We start from the raw sequence: 17923 nt of genomic DNA on the forward strand, positions 1-17923 counted from the left end.
CACTTGGGTAGTATGCACGTTTTAGCAATATTAATTCTTCCCATCTGTGAACAAGAGATACCTTCCCATTTATTGTGTCTTCAGTTTCTTTCAACAATGTTTACAATGTTCAGTATACAGATTTTTCACTTGCTACGTTAAATTTATTCCTAAGTATTTTATTCTCTTTGGTGCTATTATAAACAAGATTGTTTTCTTGGTTTTTTTTCAGATAGTTATTCATGTAAAGAAATGATTAAAATTATTAAATTATTAATTATTAAAATTATTATGTATGTTAAAAAATGATTTAAAAACTGAAAATCTTAAGGCAAAGGCCATCACGTTCTTGTTATTACTAATAAATAGGTGATAGTTAGTAGGCACTTAATAATTATAGAATGAATAAATGTGTGAAAATATAGATTTGTATGCTTTTTAAAAATTAATAGTTATCAAATTAAATGATATATAATTCAAAAATGTCTAATAAAAGCACTACTAGTTTTTGTATAAAATCTGATTGCTCCGAAATAAAGGTGAACAACTTTGCTAGAGTAATACATACTTATTAAAAGAAAAAAAAAAACACAGAAGTATGTTTTTTGTGTATAGATACATGCACACATTCACTCTTATTCCCCCAAAGTAATTATCACTCTCAAAGAGATTTTTTGATTGTTAAAAATATTTTATTAATAGTAAAAATAGTCCTAAATCCCATTATCTTTTTTTTTCTGTCTTCCTTTTCTACAAGGGACAGGAGACTGAGGGGTCTGTTCACCTCCCAATTTCTTGGATAACAAAGAACTAACCTGTGTTGAGAATTATTATTATCTACCAAGACTGTGATTAAATAGTTAAAAATGTCATACCACTTACATTCCGCTTTAAATCAGTTTATCTTCTTCTCTGTGATAGGAGCACAGGTCCCCCAAGTTCTCTGACTTATGTAGTTCACCATAGCTACAATATACATTGGTGGACACAGGATTTTCATAATTGTATCCCAAAGCAGATTTGTCAGCTTCTTGTGTTTCTTCCTTGCTGGGTATGTGCATGTGCAGAAATTGGTGTATGCTTGCGTTTTAATTAATGCACTGGCTCTGACTGAATAAATTGCATGATTATATCCTACATTGGACACAGAACAGTGCAAATTATATTAAAAAGCTGTTATATTTGCAACTCTGAGCAAGAGACTGTAATTAAAAGGCAATTGAATGAAATTAGCTTTGAGAGTACAAGAGTTTAAGCAAGATTTGGTCAATGAACATTAATAGTTAACGTGGTTTTTATTAGGTCCTTTGCTTCTTCTCTCCCTGACCCTGGAGTTGAATTTCTTAAGATGTCTGTGGGCCAGATTTGAGAACACCAGTACAAAGCTATGCTTTACCATGTGGCTAAAGTTATATCAGACAAGCTAACATAACTTTTGTGACTTTAGTAAATCAAAAGTAGTAGGTAGGCTAGAATGATACCCTGGACATTAATAAACTATTCTTAACACTCCTAAGATCTTAGTTATATGTCATAAAAAGCATATATGAGCTCCCTGCAACTCAAAATGTTGGCTGTAAAATACACATATACAAATCAAAGAAGTCATAAAATGAGAATTTTGATTATCATCACCATTAAATCTAAAAAAAGTTATTAAAGTTAGACATGGTATGTATAATTGCACCTCATTCTTACCTAAGACAACCAATATGTTTGCTAGTTACTGAGGAGTCAGCTTGGTACTGATATTTTTGTGTGGGGTAAAGCTTGTTTATCAAGTGTATTTGCTTAATAGGTCTTTCACCTGTGGTTGCAAATTCTTTGCTACTCTTCCCATTAAGAGATTGGGTCTATTTGCCTTCTCCTTGAGTAGAAGGCTGGTCTGTGACTGCTTTGATCAATAGAATATGATGTAAATGATGCTATAATAGTTATGCCAATACCAGGCCTAGTTTGGAGGGGGCTTTTTGGCAGCAGGCCGGTACAGGGATCAAACCCTGGACCTTGATGTTATCAGCACCAGGCCTAGTTTTTGAGAGGACCAGCAGCTACTGCCTTGCTCTCTTGGAAACCGACTGCCATTTAAGAAGTATGACTACCTTAAAACCACTATTCTGGGTAAAATTCAAGCCACATGCAAAAGCCCTTAGGATTAAGACACCACGTGGAGAGAGAGAGGCCAAGGGGTAGTAAGGTACCAGACCTGTGAGTAAAAGAGCCATCCTGGAAAGGCCATCTAGCCCTATTCACTCCATGTGACACCACGTGAATTGGAGAAAAGATGCCTGAATGATCCCTTCCCAGGTTTCCAACCCACATGATGAACTATATAAAATGATTGTTTTAAGCCACTTAAGTTTGGTGGTCAGTCTGGCGTGCTGCGATAGATAACAAAAACCCTTCTTAAGACTTATTTGAATGTTATTATCTATGCTTTGTATTTGTGTATATGTGTGTATATAGATAGATAAATAGATTTTATCATGTAACTAGTTTATGTCCCAATTCAAAAGGAAATCTTCAGTTGTGTTTCCCAATTTAAATGCTAGATTTATTTTCAGAGCCATGTAACAGTGAGGCAGCAATTTCTCTCTTCCTAGACCAGCGGAGACTGATCTATTCAGTGGGATATGTAAGGAAATTGCAGCTGCCTTTAATGAAGCAAAAACCCAGTATTCTCACAGTTGGTGAAGGGAGAATCTCCACCTGGGGGGAACATTTTCTCTTTACAGAACTGCCGTTATCCCACATGGGTCACTTCTCCCTTGGAGAAATCCCATTAATTACTGCTGCCTCCACCTATCTCTTTAAAGAGCCATGCTCCGCGTTAACACTCTGACCCAAGCCTGAGCACATAACTCTTCCTTTATTACTTGGCAGTAAAACCGAGATGAGGTTAGAACATTTAAGGACCCTATTCAGGGCAAGAAAATAACACAATACAGCTTGTTTTCTCAGGTCACAGGGTTAAGAGATCCACCTGTTTCGGGATCCAGAGTTAAGAGGAAAAGCTCCAGTGTTTTATTTTTACCTGAGACCTGATTCAGGCTTCTGACTGAGGACCCATGTATTCCCCCAACTTACTCAGTATGTCTCTTCCCTTCATGAACATTTGTACCCACACATCATGTGGCTTCACATTTCTCTTAACACTCTAACCGTATAAACTCAACAGCCTCACAATGTGTATAATAATGTACATATATATTCTTTATGGATTTTTTTCTCTAGAATCCCTCTAGAGGGATTAAAGTATTAGGGTATTCAATGAGAAGACCCCTAAAGTTATCCAGGATGGGGGTGTAGCATAAACGAGATAATTTTGTAGAGACTGGCAAGGAGTCAATCTTGAAGGCTTTATCAACCATCTTAAAGAGTTAGAACTTTGTCTAGTAGTCAATAAAAGATGCATAGAAGGGATTAGGCAAGTAAATGACATGATCAAATTCACTCTTTAGAAAAGTCCTTTGGGATGCAGGGTTGAAGATGGATTGGAGAGAAGGAATACAGATAGGTGTTGCAATAATCCAGAGGAAAGATGGATGTCTTCTTGGACTTTATATTCTAGCACAGGCCAAGAACACAGTAAATGATTAATGGAGTTTGAATAAATGCTTGATTAGACATAACTAAAAGGATTTCTAAGCAGTAGTAAAAATAGAAAAGCGACAGATGCACTAAACTTAAAGTCAGTGATACACAGCAATCAAATGACAAGCCAATTTAAAAATAGGTATAGGGCTTGAATAGACATTTCTCCAAAGAATATATATAAATGGTCAATAAGCACATGAAAAGATACTTCACATTATCAATCATTAGGGAAATGCAGATCAAAACCACAATCAGATACCATTTCACACTCACTATAGGACAGTGCAATCAAACCAACCAGAAGTGTTGGCCAGAATATGAAGAAATTCAAATACTCAGTAACTGCTAGTGAGAATGTAAAATGGCAAAGCCATTTAAGAAAACAGTTTAGCAGTTTGTTGAAATGTTAAGTGTGGTCGTCATATAACCCAGCAATTTCATTCCTGGGAATATACCCAAGAGAAATAAAAAAATCTGTCCACACAAAGATTTATATGTGAATGCTTATAACAGCATAATTAATAATAGCCCAAAAGTGGAAAACAACTCAAATGTCTATCAATTTATGAATAGATAAGCAAGATGTGGTATATTCATATGATGAATTATTATTTCAGACATTAAAAGGGAGTACTAATACATGTTATAACATGGATGAACCTTGAAGACACAATAAGTGAAAGAAGCTAGACACAAAAGAACCCCTATTGTAAGATTCTGTTTTATGTGCAATGTCCAGAATAGACAAACCCAAATAAACTGAAAGAATAGGGAGTTTGTGGGGTGATAAAATGTGCTAAATTAGATAGTGTTGATAATTGCAGAACTCTGTGAATGTACCAAAAACCAAAGCTGTATATTTTAAAAGGGTCAATTTTACAGTATGTGAATTATAAATAATTCATGTAATTGTTTTGAAAGCTGTTTTTTAATGTTTTTATTGATTTAATGTTGCCTCATTTCTGTTAATCTAATAAAAGATTTTTTTTTTAAAAAAAATCACTTATGCAAACTTATATGGTCTTCTTAACTATTTTACAGTCACTTTCATCAAAAGTAATAATGCAAAAATTAAACACCCAGGAAGTTATATAGTCTCTGGTAAGAACATAGACTCTGAAATCAGGCAAACTGAGTAGAGACCCAGTTTCATCACACAGAAACGATGTGACTTTGGACAAATCACATAACTTCTCTGAACTTTTTACCCATCTCTAAAATAGGAATAATACTTATCATAGTTGCTATAAAGGTTAAATAGGGCAATAGAAAAAAAAAAAAACTCCTTAGCTAAAGTGACTATGACATGAATGTTAGATATTATTCTTTGTATTATTAATATTATTGGTAGTTAATAATATTGTTTACTACTAATAATATTAATACTATGGTCAAGACCATGGCCCAGCCCCCTGCAGGTCTTACAATCTCGTAGCACATTCTAGGTGGTTGGTATAAATTATCCTGTTATGTTTTCTTAGTGCATGTATTAACTTGAAAAGTGTGTTGAAGATGAAAATATTTAAAGTCAGTATGTTGTAGTTTCATTTGCTTGCTAAAATTAACAAATGCTCTTATACACTTAAAGATTTTTCCAAGGAGAGCTTTCAAATTGGTAGGTCTGATATTTGCAAAGCCAAGTTCACTTCTGTCACTTACACCCTCCAGCCTCCATGGACACTTTGTTATTAAAGGAAAAAGGCAGCTCAGGGATATTTCTCTCAGTAGCACAGTCCTCTCTACTCCTCCTAGCAGTGTCCTAGGATTCTGTCATCACAAAGAAGCAATGACATCCCTCTAGGTTTTCCCAGATAAAGTTTTCCTTACAAATGTTAGCAGTCTTTTATTGCCAGATATTTTTGCAGTAAAACTAACATGCAAAGAGTATTTGTAAATTTTAAGAATTTTACCAAGTTCTCAATTTTCGGTTCATTTCTGAGGTAGTAAGTGAGTGTGGAATTCAGTGAATAACCCCTTGTCTTGATCTGCATTGTGAAGACCTTCAAGACGGCCCATCTTCCTGGTCTGTAGATGTAAGTCAGGTCCAACAACAGGTGTCTTCTGACCTCTAGACTGGGTGATACCTCAGACCACTAGGTAAATCTTTTACAAGTACAAAATGAGACACATAAAAACACATGCTGAGTACTATAACCAGAAGCATCTTGAATGACAAGATAGAAGCAAATTTTAAAACTTATTTATTTGACAAATAAAAATTATATATATATTTATCATGTACAACATGTTTTTGAAATATGTATAAACTGGAATGACTAAATCAAGCTAATTAACATACATTACCTTGCATATTTTTTTGAGGCAAGAACACTTAAAATCTACTCACAGCAATTTTCAAGAATGCAATACTTGTTATATACTTGTTATACGGGTGACTATAGTCTTCATAAGATCTTTTGAATGTATCGCTCTTATTTCTGAAACTTTGTGTCCTTTGTCCAACATCTTTGCAACCCACCCCTCCTCCAGCACCCTTCCACCCCTCCTCCCCCAAACCCCACCCCACCCCTTGCCAAGTCCCTGGTAACCACCATTCTACTCTCTGCTTCTATGAGTTCAACTTTTTTAGATTCTGCATAAAAGTGAGGTCATGTGGTATTTATCATTCTGTGCCTGGCTTATTTCACTAAGCATAATGTCCTCCAGATTCATCCATGTTGTCACAAATGACAGGATCTTTCCTTCTTTCCTTTTGAAGGCTGAATAGTGTTCCATTGTGTACATATTCCACATATTCTTTATCCATTTAACCCTTTCTGGACACTTAGGTTGATTCCATGTCTTGGTTCTTGCGAATAGTGCTGCAGTGAGCATGAGAGTGCAGATGTCTCTTCTACATACTGATTTAGTTTCCCTTGGACATATACCTAGAAGTAGGATTGCTGAATCATATGGTAGTTCTAGTTTTAATTTTTTAAGGAACCTCCATATTGTTTTCCGTAAGGGCTGTACTAATTTACATTCCCACTAACAGTGTAAAGGGTTCCCTTTACTCCAAATCCTCACCAACATTTATTATCTCTTGTCTTTTTGATAATAGCCATTCTAACAGGTGTGAAGTGATATCTCATTGCATTTCTCCAATGATTAGTGATTTTGAGCATATTTTCATATACTTGTGATCATTTGTAGGTCTTCTCTTGAGAAATGTCTATTCAGATCTTTTGCCCATTTTTTCATCAGGTTATTTATTTTCTTACTACTGAGTTATTTGAATTCCTTATACATTTTGGATATTAACCCCTTATTAGATGTATGGTTTGCAAAAAATGGTTTGTAAATATATAACCAGCGACATCTTGAATTATAAGATTGCAAGATGCAGATTTAAAGGGTACCATTCTTAGAATATAATTCTAGGACACTTTTTAGTTCCAAAAGTCTATTCAAATTGAATGGTGCTGGCAAGTAATAAATGCATCATTTTGAGATACTATAGTAAAAGATAACAGAGAGATAAATTATCTATTATTTTATTGTTTTGATTGCTATTATTATTATTATCACTAGTGACTTTAGAACACTATTGCTAAAACCATAGCCTTGACTTTCAAGAGGATTATAGGTGGCTATTTTAGCTGTGGTTTAGATAATAAAGAAATATGGGGCAGGCCAGTAAGCTCAGTTGATTACAGTGCAGTGTTATAACACCAAAGTAAAGGGTTCAGATCCCCTTACCAGCCAGTCGCCAAAAAAAAAAAGAATAGAAAAAATACATTCACATTTTCAGACTGCTTTGAAAAAGAAATTGCTATGGGAGCATAACAGAGCATATTATGGACTGAATTGTATCTCCTAAAATTCATATGCAGAAGTCCTAACTCTGAGTATCTCAGAATGTGACTATATTTGGAGATAGGGCCTTTAAAGAGGTGATTAAGTTAAAATGAGGCAGTTAGAAGCCCTATTCCAATCTAACTGGTGTCCTCTTAAGAAGAGGAAAATTAGACGCACACAGGAGACACCAGGGATGCCTATTCATGCACATAGGAAAGGCCATGTGAGGACACAGAGAGAAGGCAGCCATCTGCAAGCCAAAGAGAAAGGACTCAGGAGAAACCAAACCTGCTGGCATTTTGATCTTACTCTTCCAGCTTTCAGTACTGCAAGAAATTAAATTTCTGTTGTTTAAGGCACCCAGTCTTTGGTATTTTATGTTAGCCCAAGAAAACAATACACTTTGTGGAATTCCAGTTAGAGGAAATAGCGAGAACACCATCCTGGAAGCATGAAAGCACGTTGAACAGGCCGGGAATAGCCTGTCAGGCAAGAGCTGGAGGAGAAAAGACTGGAGATGTGGGCAGGGACCTTGTATTACAGGAACTTGTGTACTGTTCCTTTTAGGAGCTTTGATTTCTCGTATTTAGAACCTAAAGCCATTAAATGTAGAACTCCAGGTGTTTGTTTTTTTTAATTGCTTATTGTTTTTATTATAAGAACTAAGCTCATTTTCAAGAAACATGGTGAAGTATAAAGCATAAATAAAACATAAACATACTAAATACGTACCAACTAAAAGGAACCATTTTGGTGAATGCATTAAAGATCAATGAGTTTATCAGAAGAGCAATAAATTCAGATTTGCCTGTTACATCAAAACACTGGGAAACAGGGGCAAGGAAAAGACTAGAGAAAGGTCAGTTTGCAAGTAAGAAACATCAGAAGCAGAAGAAGGCACAACTGGAGAGAGAAGAATAAGGAAATGTTGAGATAAAATTATCAGACAATGGTGATGTGCAGGGAGAGGAAGAGGAGGAAACATCTAGCAGGATCCTCAGGGAAATAGCTTGGTGGAGTGAATGGATTGTGATGTGACTGAGGGAGATGGGAACCAGGAATGGAGGAAGAATAGCCAGAAGAAAAAACTGCATGATGATTCAGTTTCAGATAAGAATTATTTTGAAATGGCAGTTGTGCATAGTGGGGGGAAAAAAACCATGAAAAGTGAGCTTAATCAAATTTCACTGGGGAAGCTAAGAGTTGTACCAAACTCACATTCCAAAATGTTAGTGATTTCTTAAAATAAATTAACTCTATGTTGCAAAATAAGTCAACATACACAGAGAGGAGGACAGAATTTTAACAGGTTAAATGTAAAATGATTTCATTATATTTTCCACTCCCCAAATTGACTAGTAAGCTTATGACAAAATCAAAATATACAGACATAAGAAAGCTATTTTCTATCTAGCAGTCAAGTATTTATTTGCACAGAAGATCGATGGTGATCCAGAATGTCCAGCCTAATCTTTGAAATAATTAGGGATTCAGAGGCCTGCTATGTAGAAATTTCTCTAGCCAAAGAAATAATCATAGTTGTAAAATAGCTGACAAGCCATTTATTAAAACAGCAGTCGGCTAATGCTTCTCCTTGTTTCAAGGTTACATTATAAATCAATTCAGAGAGGCAAAAACCTTTGTAGGAGACCTGTAGGAGGATGAGCAGAACAATTTAAACTATAAAAAAAAGTCCTAAAGTGCATACTTACTTACAGAAAGAATGAGATTTAAAAGGATGATAATTAACAGAAATTAACACAGCTGGCATCCAGTGAGTTTCAATTGCAAAGATCATATAAATTGATTTATAGTGTTCCCATGTGACTAATGAAAGTAGATTGGTGACCATATTGTTCTAAATGATTGCATTAGAGAACATTATTACTTTAGAGAAGCCCACATTAATAATAAAATCATTATCACCAAAGAATTAACAAAACACTAATTTTCAGTATCAACATTTGAGATTCTAATACTCATATTTTATTATTAACTATCTTTCAAAGTGAGTACAAAGAAAACTCTAAAGAAGCATCCGTTCTGCTCTCCGTTTTATTTTTCCCCTGGAAGAAAAGGGGGACTCAAAACCTTTTGATGTCAGCACTTAGAAAGGTTAATTATTCATACAGAACAATGAAGAGGAAGCACTAGATTTAATTGGACATATGCTTCTCACATTTAAAGATAGGGGAGTAGATCATGATGTCCCTTTTGTGTCCTTCCAAGAGAAATACAGGGAACTGATAATGCCTCACATAAGTCTTAAGGAAGAAAACGTACAGCATGCACTTTTGCAAATCACTCACTAATCAACAAACAGGCTCAGAAGAAATGTGGTTTCAATAAAATGTTATCCTTTCACAGAGCTTAGATGTGGTCAAAGTTAAATAACTTAGAATCCAGTAAATTTGATATTCTTAACGTCTAGAGATTAACAGGAAATTCTTACATATAAATTCTTACATGTGAAGTCCCTGGATACAGGGACTTCCTGATCAAGGAAACAGTTGAAAGGAATACACAGAAAAAAATGAATCACAAAACATTTCTTCAATGAATTATGGGCCAGACTTGTTTGGAAATGGTGACAGTAATGTTCTTTTGCTCAAAACAAAGAAACTACTTTGTAAACTGTGCAAAGAGAGAGAAACTATACCTTTTTTGTTTACCTCTGTATTCCCAGTGCCTCGTGCAGTGTCCAGCACATAGCAGGTAAATGGGATGTCACTATATGTTGAGTGAATAGACTTTGGAAAGGTCAATTCTAAGCCATGTATAAATAAGAAGTAATAGATATTCTTCAAATAAAGAACTCATCCATTCATTTGTCAAATTTTTTTAATGCAAATTCTTTATTGAATTATTAGATACAAAAAAACTGTCAATCATAATGTACTTGCATGCTTCTTACCCACTTCCAGATTTACCTACCCTTCCCCCAAAAGTAACCACTCTACTGACCTCTAGTACCATTTCTACTGTTGATAACATGTAAGAAGTTTCCAGATTTGGGCTATTACGAATAGTGCTGTGATGAATATTCTTGTTATATCTTTTGGAGAACAAATATGCTCAGGTCTTCTATATATAACTAGAAGTAGAATTGCTCATTCTTTGGATATGTATATGATCAGTTTTAAAAGATATTTTCAAACAGCTTTCCAAAGTGAAAGAGAAAACTTTAAAAAGTTTTTTTTCAGAGAAAATTAGAAAATTGGAGTTCTTTCTCAGATTGGGGTGCACAGGCAATATATTGTCTTCTACTGGGTGGCTTTGATTTTCACTCTGTTAATGGTATTGGGATGAACAGAAGTTCTTAATGTACTTCAACGATTGTTGATAAAATTTTGTTGGTACCTAGTAGTAAGCAGAATTGTGTTGGATGCTGAGAATGAATAGGTAAGAAAAGTGTTTTTTTTCCTGCAAGTAGTTCATATTTTAAGAAATGAAAACGTCATGGGAGTCACCATGACCACCACGTGCCCCGAGATGCCCACATGCCAAAGCAGGTAGGCACCGCTGCTGGTCTCCCATCCCAGTCCAGTCCCCACGGCCCAGAGAAGCCCAAGCCTCCCGCCCACAGGCACTGAGGCAGCCACACCAAATTGGCAGTCCCAGCAGGATCCTATCCAAACAATAGGGTTGAGCAAGTGGACCTTGAAATCCCCTGCCACAGTGACTAAACACCAAAGGAAAGATATCAGAAATATGAAAAATCAAGAAACACACCAAAGGGTAGTAATAACTCTCAAGCTCTAGATCTTACAGAACAATGAACACTTGAATTACTGACAAGGAATTTCTAGTGATAATTCTAAGGAAACTAAATGAGATACAAGAAAACTCAGCTAGACAACACAATGAAATAAGGAAAAGTATGCAGGACCTGAAAGAAGAAATGTACAAGGAAATCAATGCCCTGAAAAAAAATAAAGCAGAGCTTGTGGAGCTGAAGAATTTATTCAACAAAACAAAAAACACAACTGAGAGTCTAACCAGCAGGCTTGAAGAAGCAGAATAGAGAATTTCTGACCTTGAAGATGGGCAGTTTGAAATAACACAGGCAGACAAAAAAAAAAAAAAAGAAAAAAGAAAAGAAAAAAGAATTAAAAACATTGAGGAAAATCAAAGAGAAATCAGACAACCTTAAGCACTCAAAGATCCAAATCATGGATATTCCAGAAGGGAAGGAAAAAGGAAAAAGGATTGCATTGAAAACATATTCAACCAAACAGTGGCAGAAAACTTCCCAGGTATAGGGAAAGACACAGATCTTCAGATTCAGGAAGCTCAAAGATCCCCAAATGTATTCAACCCAAAAAGGTCCTCTCCAAGACATGTTATACTCAAATTGGCAAAACCCAAAGACAAAGATAGAATCTTAAAAGTTGCAAGAGAGAAGCATCAAGTCACCAATAAGGGAACCCCAATCAGACTAACATCAGACTTTTCATCACAAACCATAAAAGCCATAAAGAAATGGGATGATATATTCAAAATACTAAAAGACAGAGATTGCCAGCCAAGAATACTTTACCCAGCAAGGCTATCCTTCTGAAATGAAGGGCAAATAGTATATTTCTCAGACAAACAAAAACTGCAGGAATTCACCACACGACCACCCTTAACAAGAAATTCTCAAGGGAGTCCTGGGTTTGGTACATGAAAAGTAACCACTACTGCCATAAAATCTTAAGAAAACCCAAAACCCACTATTAAAATTAAAATGCTAGCAATGAAGAGAAAAACAGAAAAAGAAACGGTTTATCTACCACCCCAAGAAACCAACAAATACAGAAGACAAACAGTAAATCAGAAAGAAAGGAACAAAAGACACTTAAGACATCCAAACAAAAATCAATAAAGCGCTAGGAGTAAATCAACACTTTTCAATAACAACTCTTAATGTAAAAGGATTAAATTCCCCAATCAAAAGACCCAGACTGGCTGACTAGATTAAAAAGGTGGACCCAACTATATGCTGCCTTCAAGAGACTCACCTCACCTGTACAGACACACATAGACTAAGAGTGAAAGGATAGAAAAAGATATGCCATGCAAATAGAAATGAAAAACGAGCTGGAGTAGCTATTCTTGTACCTGATAAAATAGACTTTAAACTAAAAACCATAAAAAGAGATAATGAAGGCCACTACATAATGATACAAGGATTGATCCATCAAGAAGACATAGCAATCATAAATATATGCACACCCAACATTGGAGCAGCCAGATTTATAAAGCAAACACTATTAGACCTAAAGAATGAGATAGACACTAATACCATAATAGCAGGGGACCTGAACACTCCACTATCAATATTGGACAGATCATCTAGGCAAAGAATTAATATAGAGACACAAGATCTAAACAACAATTTAGACCAACTGGACTTGGCAGATATCTACAGAACATTCCATCCAACAACCTCAGAATATTCATTCTTCTCATCAGCACATGGAACATTCTCCAGGATAGATCACATGTTAGGTCACAAACTGAGTCTCAGCAAATTCAAAAAAATTGGAATTAAAATCCCATGCGTTTTTCACATCACAATGGACTAAAATTAGAAATCAATAACAAACAAAATTCAGGAAACTATGCAAACAGATGGAAATTAAACAGCATTCTACCTAATGACATATGGGTCAAGGAGAAATTAAAAAGGAAATCAAAAAATTTATCGAAACTAATGAAAACAATGATACATCATACCAAAACCTGTAGGATACTGCAAGAGCAGTGTTTAGGGGGAAAATTATCACATTGAATGCTTACTTCAGAAGAAAGGAAAGATGGCAAGTAAACAACCTAGTACTTCACCTTAAAAAACTAGAAAAACAAGAACAATCCAAATCCAAAGTTAGCAGATGGAAAGAAATCATTAAGACCAGAGCAGAACTTAATGAAATCGAAACCCAGAAAACAATACAAAAGATCAATCAAAAAGTTGGTTTTTTGAAAAGATAAATAAAATTGACAAACCAATAGCAAGGCTAACTTAAAAAAAAGAAGAGAGAAGACCCAAATAACAAAAATTAGAAACGGAAAAGGTGATATCAGAAATACAAGAAATCATTAGTGACTACTATAAACAACTATGCCAACAAATTTGAAAATCTGGAGGAAATGGATAAATTTCTGGACACACACAAACTACCAAAACTGAGCCAAGAAGATGTAGAAAATCTGAACTGACAAATAACAATAAAAGAGATTGAAGCTGTTATCAGAAGGCTCCCAACAAAGAAAAGCCCTGGACCAGATGGGTTCACTGCAGAATTCTACCAAACCTTCAAAGAGGAATTGATACCAATTCTCTACAAACTATTCCAAAATAAAATACTAGCTAACAGAATACAGCAACACAAACACAAAATTATACATCATGATCAAGTGGGATTCATGCCAGGGATGCAAGGTTGGTTCAACATATGCAAATCAATAAATGCGATACACCATATCAATAAAATTAAACACAAAGACCATATGATCATCTCTATAGATGCTGAAAAAGCATTTGACAAAATTCAACACTTGTTCATGATAAAGACTCTCTACAAGTTAGGTATAGATGGAAAGTATCTCAACATAATTAAAGCCATATAAGATAAGCCAACTGCCAATATCATCCTGAATGGGGAAAAGCTAAAAGCTTTTCTGTTAAGAACAGGAACTAGACAAGGATGCCCACTCTCACCACTCTTATTCAACATAGTGTTGGAAGTACTAGCCAGAGCAATCAGAGAAGAGAAGGAAATAAAGGGCATCCAGATTGGAAAAGATGAAGTCAAACTGTCCCTGTTTGCAGATGACATGATCCTGTATATCGAACAGCCTTAATCCTCTACAAGAAAACAGAGTTGATAAATGATTTCAGCACAGTAGCAGGATACAAAATCAACACACAAAAATCAGTAGCATTTCTACACTCCAGCAATGAACATGCAGAAAATGTCAAGAAAGCTAGTCCATTTACAATTGCCACCAAAAAAATAAAATGCTTAGGAATAAAGTTAACCAAGGATGTGAAAAATCTCTTTGGTATATCTACACAATGGAGTACTACTCTGCTATAAAATATAATGAAATACTCCCCTTCACAACAACATGGATGAACTTAGAGAAAACTATATTAAATGAAACGAGTCAGGCACAGAAAGAGAAATTTCACAGGTTCTCACTTATCTGTAGGAGCCAAAAATAAATAAATAAGTACACAAACAAATGGGGAGTGAGAGGTTAGGCCAGGAAGAAGACACAAAAACCACAATTCCTTGAAGTTGTTAAGACAAGTGAACAGATATGAGGTTGATGGGAGGGAAGAGGGAGAGGGAAGATTTGGTAAAGGGACACAAAAATCAATCACATTGTATATTGATAAAATAAAATAAAAGAAAGAAAGAAATAAGTCAACCCCAAACAGAGTTGGTAAATATACAGATCAGTGATCCATAACATGACTTAGAATTTAAGTGAGCTGATCCATAAATACACATAATTTTTAAAAAGTTACAGTATACAGAACAGTTGTGGAATGAAATTTGTAAAAGCGAAGCTCATGGTTGTGAAGTCTGTCAACAGACAGACAAGTCCAGTTCTCATTTGCTGCAGCAGTAGACTGGGTTTGGTAGCACATCCGTGGAGTGAGTGGAATTTCATCAGAGTTAACACTGTGGGGAGCAGACTTAAAAAATAAGAAACTGACCTGGAGACGGAAGGTTGGTAGTCAGGGCTGCGTGAAATCCCTTTGTTTCACATTTTCTTTCAACTACCATTCCATTTTTCCTCTCCCTCTTCTTGCCACTTCTATTTCTGGTTTCTCCTGGACCCAGAGAATTAAGAATTCAATTATTCTTTTCTCTTCACACCTCCACAGAAACTATTCTCGTCAAGGTTATCACTGATATTCAGTTTGCCAAATTAATTGATCAGTTCTGAATTCATCTATTATTCACTTCTTGGGAGTGTTCACAATAGTTGATTACTATTTCCTTAAAATTCTTCATTTGGTTTTCAGGATAACATGGTTTCCTGTTTTTTCCCAACTAACTGGCTAATTCCCTTGCTTTGTTTTTTGGATCTGATTTATTTTCCTCACCTCTAAATTTTGAAGCCCCCCTCAAATCTCAGATTTTAAAGCTTTCTTAAAACTTTTCTATTGATTCACTCTTTAGTTGTTCTCATCCAGTCCTATGGCTTTAAATAATACCCCTATGCTGATGAGGGGCAAAAAGCATTATCTCCTACTTTGAGTTTGCTGTTGGATTGTAATCATGCATATCCAAATGCCTATTGAATATATTCACTTGGATGTATAATAAGCATTTGAAACTAATATGTTCAAAAAATAAAATCTCAATTTTTTGTTCTCAAACCTACTCCCTGCCCAAGTGTCCCTTGTAAATGACACCAGTGGCTCAGGTCAACACCTTTGAAGGTGTCATTAACTCTTTTTCTTTCATGTTCCACATCCAATCCGTCTTGGAAAAATCCACCCTGGCCTATGTTCACTATGTTTGTGGCTACCATCCTAATATCCTAACCCAAGTTACCATCATCCAAGTGCAATAGCTGATTGTTTTTCTCCCTTTCCACCCTGGCCCCTCATTGTCTCTTCCCCACAGAATAGAGTGTTTAAGACATAAATCACATCTGCTTGGCTGAACATTTTCTTTGGGCATCCCAACACATTTAAAGTAGAATCTGAAGTCCTTCGCATGGGGTAGCAGGTCTTGTGTGACTTGGTGACTGTCCACTGTTCCAGCATTGTGATCTGTCACCCTCCTCACCCCTTCTGCTCCAGCCCACTGGCCTCTGGCCTTGCCATCCTCTGCCTGAAATGCTCTCCCATCAGGTCTCTGCAGTGCTCCCCACCTCCTTACTTCCTTCTGTCCTCTGCTCAAGCTCTGCCCCCTCATTTCCCTTACTCCCCATTACTTGATGAAAAATTGCAACCTCATCCCTATCAACATCATTCTCTTCACCTTTCTTATCACTATTTCACATGATGTATCTATTTGTGTCTTTGCTTATTGTCTATCTGCTTCTACTGGAATGTTATCTCTAAAAAGGCATCATTTTTTCTGCCCCCCTCCACCCCTTTTTAACAGCATACACAACACAGAAAACAGTACCTAGCACAGGATAGGCTTTCAGTATACAGTGTTGAATGAATAAGACACGACAATTACTCACAAACCGTGAGTCAGTATGAGCCAGTTACTTCACATTCATAAAAATAAGAGCAGGAGAAAACTCAGCCACTATAGGTTTTTGTTGTTGTTTAACAGCAATTTATATTTTTTGCCAAGAAATTAGCTCAGTGGCTGAATCAGGTGTCGCTGCAGGGTAGAGGGTGGACACGGATGCGGTTTTAGCTTTGCCCTCACCGATCTGACCCCCACTGTTGTTGCAGCCAGGATGGGGCTGGCACTGCTGTACTCTGGGGTCTTCATAGCCTTCTGGGCCTGCGGCCTGGTCGTGGGACTCTGCTACACCATTTTTGACTTAGGTTTCCGCTTTGGTTTGGCATCATTCCTGACCCTGGGCGCTGGCCTGACTATCTCTCTGTCTGTGGTTGGGGCAGCCAGGAGCTTCTATGTCCCTAGTTCTTCAGTCATTGGAGGAGGGGTGAGGGCCTCCAGGATCAAGACCAAGAACCTGGTCAGCATCATCTTCTGGGAGGCTGTGGCCATCTATGGCATCCTTATGGCAATTGTCATTAGCAACATGGCTGAGCCTTTCAGTGCCACTGACCCTCATGCCATCGGACAGTGAAACTACCATGCAGGCTACTCCATGTTTGGGGCTGGCCTCACAGTGGGCCTGTCCCACCTCTTCTGTGGTGTCTGCATGGGCATCATGGGCAGTGGGGCTGCCCTGGTTGATGCTCAGAAGCCCAGCCTCTGTCAAGATTCTCATCGTGGAGATCTTTGGCAGCACCATCGGCCTCTTCAAAGTCTTCATCCCAGTCCTCAGACTTCCAGTGTGAAGATGAGTGACTACATGATCAGTGTGGGTGGGGCTGTGCCCACTGTTATTTATTGCTGGCTTTCCTGGGACAGCTGGAGCTTTCAGGGGGCTTGGTGTTCAGGGCCCTCCCTGCACTCACCTCTCACTGCCTATCGACTTGGAGGCTCTGCAGTCCAGGCTGAATCCTTGGCGTGGGGAGTGGGCCAGTGATGGCGACTGTGCGTGCAGCTGTGCACCTATGACCCCCACCTCCACCCGCAACCCATCTTCCCAGTATTTGTGAAATAAACGTGGTATCTGTTCTGGTCAGTGAAAAAAAAAAAAATTAGTTCAAATTGGCTGCCTGGTTAGCTCAGTTGGTTAGAGTGCCGCCTTGTAACACCAAGGTCAAGTGTTTGGATCCCCATGCCAAAGAAATAGCTCAAATTAAGTAAAATGAAATACTAAATTTTTAACTCTTTTGTATCAACTGAAGATGGTCCTTCATTGGCAGATACAGTGAGAGCTATTTTCTTTAATCTCAACACTTTATCTCACATTGTGTATGATAAGCTTTGTTATATATTTT

General features: G+C 36.8%; 1 pseudogene; it reads left to right on the forward strand.

The window, feature by feature from the left end:
* Nucleotides 1-16803: 16803 nt before the first annotated feature.
* Nucleotides 16804-17565, forward strand: LOC103596004 (annotated as a pseudogene).
* The last annotated feature ends 358 nt before the right edge of the window (nt 17566-17923 follow it).

This window comes from Galeopterus variegatus, unplaced genomic scaffold (assembly GCF_000696425.1).
Source record: "Galeopterus variegatus unplaced genomic scaffold, G_variegatus-3.0.2 Scaffold1911, whole genome shotgun sequence".
In the NCBI taxonomy this organism is placed as follows: Eukaryota; Metazoa; Chordata; class Mammalia; order Dermoptera; family Cynocephalidae; genus Galeopterus; species Galeopterus variegatus.